Here is a 6,735-nt window from a genome sequence, read left to right as displayed (position 1 = left end):
CCTCATTTCTCTTTATTCTCTCATGTTTTCAGCTCGTCTGCCTGTTCCTGTCATCAGCAGTAACTCTTCACAATGTTCATCATCATCATCATCATCATGTTCATTGGTGTGTTCAGTGGTGAATGTGAGTCATGTGACTCTCTCCTGGTACAAAGGAAACAGTTCATTGTCCAGCATCAGTGCGTCTGATCTCAGCATCAGTCTCTCTCTACCTCTGGAGGTGGAATATCAGGATAAAAACACCTACAGCTGTGTGCTGAACAATCCCATCAGCCACCAGACTCAACATCTGGAACATCACTCAACTCTGTCACACATGTTCAGGTACGGCAGCGCTGATGATATTAGCGTTTATTGACTGAGCTGATCTCACTTTGATGTTTTTATTCCTCAGTCCACTGTTGTGGTCCTACTGAAGCTGTGATCCGATTGGTCCTCTCTGCTCTGGTGGGCGTGGCTACTGTCATTCTTGTGCTTTATGACATCAGATCCAGAAGAGCTGAAGGAGATCAAGCACATATTCACACATCAGGTACATGATTGATGATGACTGATTCAGCATATATTAATATTGGTGAGATTGATTCATTTATGGCTTTACATGTTCATCTTTTTCAGGAAGTGCTTAAATCTGAAGCAGAACGCTGAACTTTAAAGGTTCTTCAAGTGTGTTTTTGTCATAATAAATACTGATGATTATTTGAGCTTCTCTTTCAGTGTCAGATTTGTAAAACTCTTATTTGTAAGGCTTTATTGTTTATATTTCTCTCAGAGACACACAGATCTCACTTTACTGCTACTGCTGTATATTTGTCATGTGTATTTTACACTGTTGTTGATGATCAAATTAAAATAGCATCTTTTTAATGTGTCTGACGGAGTTGACACAAATTAAGTTCTGAAGTACATTTTTAGAAGAAAACATTTTCAGAAAAACCTGTTCATTAGCTGAGACCTTTGTCTACAAATATATCAGTTTATAATAATGTGTTATGAAATAATAAAAACTAACATCTCAAACATGTTTTGTCTCTTCTCTCAAGAATCAGTGAGATTAAGTTCAGACTTCTATTCTTGCCATAACTCTGATATCATTTCATGATCACTACATTCACTTGCGTCTTGTGTTTTGGTTCACTAACATCCTCCTGTCAGAGTCTCTGTAACAATTGTAGTCACACGTTTTATTACGGTCTTCCATTAAGCCGCTGGTGTCGGTGGCAAGTAAGCAAGTTAATCACGTGTGCCCATTAAGTCCATACACGCAGATGTTAAAATGCAAACTGTCTCTTTATTTTGTTCCAGTCAATAAACACTGCTTCCAATCAGTTTCCTGTGAGCTCTCGTTCATATACTGTTCTTAAGCATAAAGTTCTTAGCACGGTTAGCACGGTCAAACGGTGCGTTCCAAACGGGATATATCGCCCTCCAAAGGGCACTTCGGAGTGAAAATAATCATGGCCGCCATATTGAAGGGTCCTTCCAAACCAAAGTGCTCAAAACTGGCCACTTCAAAGGGCCCTTCGGAATGAAGGATTTCGAAGGGAACAACTGATGGACACTTCGGGCCCCCATGATCCTTTTGCACAGGTAAGTTGTTTGACGTCACAGAATGGGTACAGGAGGTTAGGAGTTCGATTTTAACTATAAAGGTATGTATAATATTTTTCTGTACTATAATATTTATATGAGTTAGATTTGGTACATTATTATGGTCAAAATGACATTGTACTTCAAAAAAAAAAAAACTTTACAACTCATTTATCAGTCCATTCAAATGTTTCAAATACATAGATACAATATAGCCTAAATGCGATAAACCTAAAATAAATAAATAAATAATAACGTTAAACAAAAGGCACAGCTTGCACCATTTATCCTCCTTGATTGTCTCGTTAAGATGACGCTGAAGTGCGTTCCAAAAGAACAGTTTTTTTTACCCCTACACCCTTCATACCTTCGAAGCTCTCACTCCGGAGGGTAAACCCTTTGAAGGGATTAGGGCATAGGGATGAGCCCTTCCGAATGGAACGCAGGGAAAAACTGTTTGCCTCTCAGCCACCAAACACACCTGTTATCTCATTAACCCCGTGCTCTAAATATACAGCCACATTAGAGTGACACCCAATGGACAAGACATGAATTACATTAAAATGGCTCCTACACACCGGCCCCTTAATTGCTTATGGCAGGCAGACATAACAATTACACAAAATACATAAAGGAGCCATATTACAAACATCTGATAATAAATTGTGACAATGTTACAACCACAAACTCTTATTCCCCTTAATCAGTTGTCTTCAATAAAAGAAAGCTTTTAACAAGTCTAAAACACTACCGTTAGTTTTAATCATTACTGCATGTACTAGACCCTTCGAAAAGTTTAATTACTTGATCTACTTGTCATGTCAGCTTCAAAGAGATTTTACAATGACAAACCCATCTATGGTGGATATAGTAGCTTTGCAACTCTTTTCAGTGCCAGCAGTTCTTCCCTTTTGAAACGCAGCCTATTCAGCAGCTTTTTCAACTTGATCATCCAACCAACTAATGCTTCTATTTTACAATCTGTATGTGATAAAGTGATTGTTAGGATTTGGTGTATCTTTTAGATCTCTTGACTTTGATTCCTGATCTGCATTTTCCAGACATTGGTTCTCTTGAGTCTGGTCCTCATCCTTGACTTTACTTTGACATTCCTGGCTTGCTTGTGTATTTTCCTTTAACAAAGCAAAGTTCACCTTTGGTTGGTCGAAACAGTTTCTTTAAAGAGCATAAAATGCCGCCTTAAAATCCATTTCATCAGAATCAAATGATTCTCCTTCCTTCTCATCTTCCTTAAACCTTTGAACAACACAACCTGCCTTTATCAGGATGTCTTCACCAACTACAGCCATTTGCACAAAAGCTTGATCTTGGATTGATCTTTCCACCTTTTTTACCTTAAGTTCTTGTTCAGAGGCATTTGACTCTACAGGAGCAGTGAGAGGAGCAGGAGCAGTGAGAGGAGCAGTGAGAGGAGCAGTGAGAGGTGCATCCACTGATGTTGCTTGTTGGGGCCTTGCTGTTACCGAGGAATTGCGTTCTTACTGGGTTAGTAAGGGCGTAAAAGCATCCCTGTTGTGTCAAAATAAAGACTCACCATTCCATGCATCAGAGCGAATTTACAAAAACCAGAAGAGGTGTTTAAGCAAAGGAACGTTAGCGGATTATGATCGGTGTAGACTGTAATACAATCACCAGAGCTCAAGTACACTTCGAAGTGTTGAAGGGCTAACAACAAAGCCAGAGCTTCTTTTTCGATGGTACTATAATTTTGCTGACACCTGGTAAACTTCTTGGAGAAGTAACTGACAGGATGTTCGATACCAGTATCATCAGTCTGCATAAGCACTGCACCGGCACCGCGGGCACTTGCGTCAACCTGCAAACTAAATGGCAAATCAAAGTTTGGGGCAGACAAGACCAGAGTATTGCACAATAGATCTTTAGCAGAGCAAAAGGCAGACTCACACTCATTACTCCACACAAATTTTTGTTCGGTTCTCAGGAGATCGGTAAGAGGCGCAACCACAGAGGCAAAGTTCTTGCAAAACCCTCTGTAATACCCGGTCCTTCCTAAGAAACGTCGTAGTTCACGTTTATTGGTTGGCGAAGGAAACTCTGCAATGGCTTCAATCTTTGCATTCACCGGCTTAACCTGGCCCTGTCCCACTAGTTTTCCGAGGTAAGTAACAACAGCCTTGGCAAACTCACACTTGCTAAGGTTAAGCGTCAAAGATGCATTAGCCAAGCGTTTTAAAACCAAGTCAAGGGTGTATAAGTGGTCATCCCACGACATAGAATAAACCACAACATCATCAAGGTACACTTCACAATTCTGCACGTCAGATAACACCATTTGCATCAACCTTTGGAACGTGGCAGGTGCGTTGCGCATTCCGAATGCCACCACAGAATATTGCATGAACGCATCTGGCATCACAAAGGCAGAGATCTCGGAAGCACGCGGTGTCAGCGGCACCTGCCAGTATCCTTTTAGAAGGTCAAGCTTCGTAACGTAGCGTGACGATCCCACTCGATCGACACAGTCCTCTATTCTGGGAAGTGGAAAAGAGTCAGCTTTAGTCACGTTATTCACTTTGCGGAAATCAGTACAGAATCGGAGTGAGCCATCAGATTTGGGCACAAGAATGCAGGGCGAACTCCATGGGCTCTGACTGGCTACTGCAAAACCATTACGTACTAAGTAGTCAACCTCATCTCTCATCATTTGACGTTTATGTGGATTAACCCGATAAGCATGCTGTTTGATAGGCGTGCTTTGACCCACATCGATGTCATGCACTAACAAGTTAGTTTTTGAGGGAACATCATTAAACAGCATTGGATACCTGTTGATCAGCTCAATAATATCATCGCGTTGTTCATCGGGCAGATAAGAGAGATAAGACGGCAAAGTAGACAGAATGGCAGAATTCGGAAGCCTACCACAAGGGGCTTGAACACTCTCGTCAATAAGGTCATCTTCCTCAGACACATTTCTAGAGGGCAGATCAACATTCACAACAGACATGTTCTTAATAACGGGACTGACGTCATTCTCATTTCGGGTAACATACGCTTTTAGCATATTTACATGGCAGACTCTGCTTTTGCACCATCGATCAGGGGTTAAAACAGTGTAGTTAGTGTCACTCAGCTTCTTTTCAATTTCGTACGGACCAGCGAAACGAGCATGCATAGGAGAATTGGAGACAGGTAGCAGCACAAGCACAGAGTCTCCAGGTTGAAAACTGCGAGCAACACTCTTTTTGTCATATCTCGTTTTCATTCTGGACAGAGTCAGCAAGATGCCGTTTAGCGACCTCCCAAGCTTTATGCAGATGCTCATGAAACGTATTCACATACTGCAAGACTGGCATGCGGGGAGAATTTTTAGAAAGGAACTGCTCACTTATCAACTTCAAAGGTCCCCGGACTGTATGCCCGAACACAAGTTCAGCAGGGCTGAAACCCAACGATTCCTGTACTGTACTCCTTATGGCCAACATTAACAGGGGTAAGCCATCTACCCATTCCTTACCAGTTTCGACGCAGTAAGTGCGCAACATTGACTTAAGCGTCTGGTGAAAACGCTCGAGCGCTCCTTGCGATTCTGGGTGATATGCAGTTGACAGTACATGCTCGACTCGCAGCTCTTTAACCAGCTGTTCAAACATGTGCGAGGTAAAGTTTGTACCACGGTCTGTTTGAATTATTTTAGGTAACCCAAACAAAGAACAAAACTTGATCAATTCTTTAACCACCGCTTTCGTTGTAATAGAACGCAGGGGTACGGCTTCTGGATACCGAGTAGCTGTACACATTATTGTAAAAATGTACTGGTGACCGGACTTGGCTTTTGGCAAGGGACCTACACAGTCAAGTATTAGTCTTTCAAAGGGCTCTCCCATCACAGGAATAGGCTGCAGCGGGGCTTGAGGAACCACCTGATTTGGTTTACCAGCAAGTTGGCAGACACGGCAAGATTTAATAAATGCAGACACAGAAGACTTCATGCTGGGCCAGAAAAAGTGTCTAGCGATACGGTCGTAAGTTTTTGTAACACCCAGATGTCCCGAGCAAACATGCTCGTGGGCCAACTTCATTATCTGAATCCTGTAGCTGGCAGGAAGGACAATTTGAAAAGCCCCATCACGTTCAGAGTCTGACGGCTTCCACCAGCGCATCAGTACACCATCATCCCAAAAATAACCTACCAACGTTTTTAGAACTTCTGCTTTATCACTAGCAGCACTAACACATTTACTCAATGTCACATCACCTTTCTGGGCAGCAATTAACTGTTCCCTACCTACTTTCAAGGGAGCGTCGCTTTCGTTCGCACGGTCATCATCTGGGTGCGGCTGCGGCTGAACAAGTAATTTACACTCTGTATTCTCCGGTGATGGAACCAGGAATGAGCTAGAAAGATCGAGTACATCACTAAATTTCTTTTTCTGTGCACGCGTCACTGCGCACGACGGAAAAACAGAGGAGCGAATACGGTTTTATGCGAAAGCACAAATTCGTCTGCTAGAATTGCAGCATCGGTCAATTTAGAAACTTTCTGCTCGTTTAAATGTACTATAATACCCTCTGGTAAACAGTTTTTAAAATCTTCGAGCAGAATCAGTTCCTGCAACTCTTCAATAGAAGTAATTTTGGTAGCAAGACACCACTTTTCGAACAGCGCTCTCTTTTCACGTGCAAACTCTACAAACATTTGCTTGGCTGTCTTTGAACAAGCCCTGAACTTTTGTCGGTACGCTTCTGGAACCAGTTCGTAAGCGCGCAAAACAGCCAATTTTACAATATCATAATCCAGTGAATCTTCAATTGGCAAAGCCGCACACACCTCCTGGGCTTTGCCAACGAGATTGCACTGCAACAATAATGCCCACATATCGCGAGGCCACTTTAATTTACCCGCGACCCGTTCGAAGGCCACAAAGTACGAGTCTACTTCGGTTTCGCGGAAAGGAGGTACAAGTTTAACGTACTTACCTACATCGAAGTCAGGTTGTTGCCCAACCTCAGAAGTACTGGAAGGGGGTCTGGTGCACGGTGATGGAACTGGCTGGTTACGCAGTCTCTGGACTTCCAGCTCCAGTTTACGTAACTTGACATCCCGATCAGTTTTTAACTCAAGTTCTTTTAATCGGAGTAATTGCGTATCGTGCTCTTGTT

General features: G+C 42.4%; 1 long non-coding RNA gene across 1 annotated transcript; it reads left to right on the top strand.

The window, feature by feature from the left end:
- Positions 1–299: 299 nt before the first annotated feature.
- LOC125255724 lies at positions 300–1,020 on the top strand. Its single transcript, XR_007181972.1, has 2 exons — positions 300–532; positions 619–1,020. It is a non-coding gene; the product is annotated as an uncharacterized LOC125255724 (long non-coding RNA).
- Positions 1,021–6,735: the final 5,715 nt, after the last annotated feature.

This window comes from Megalobrama amblycephala, linkage group LG20, assembly GCF_018812025.1.
Source record: "Megalobrama amblycephala isolate DHTTF-2021 linkage group LG20, ASM1881202v1, whole genome shotgun sequence".
Classification (NCBI taxonomy): Eukaryota; Metazoa; Chordata; class Actinopteri; order Cypriniformes; family Xenocyprididae; genus Megalobrama; species Megalobrama amblycephala.
The sequence above is the reverse complement of the archived record's forward strand: the minus strand, read 5'-3'. Positions and strand labels throughout refer to the sequence as shown.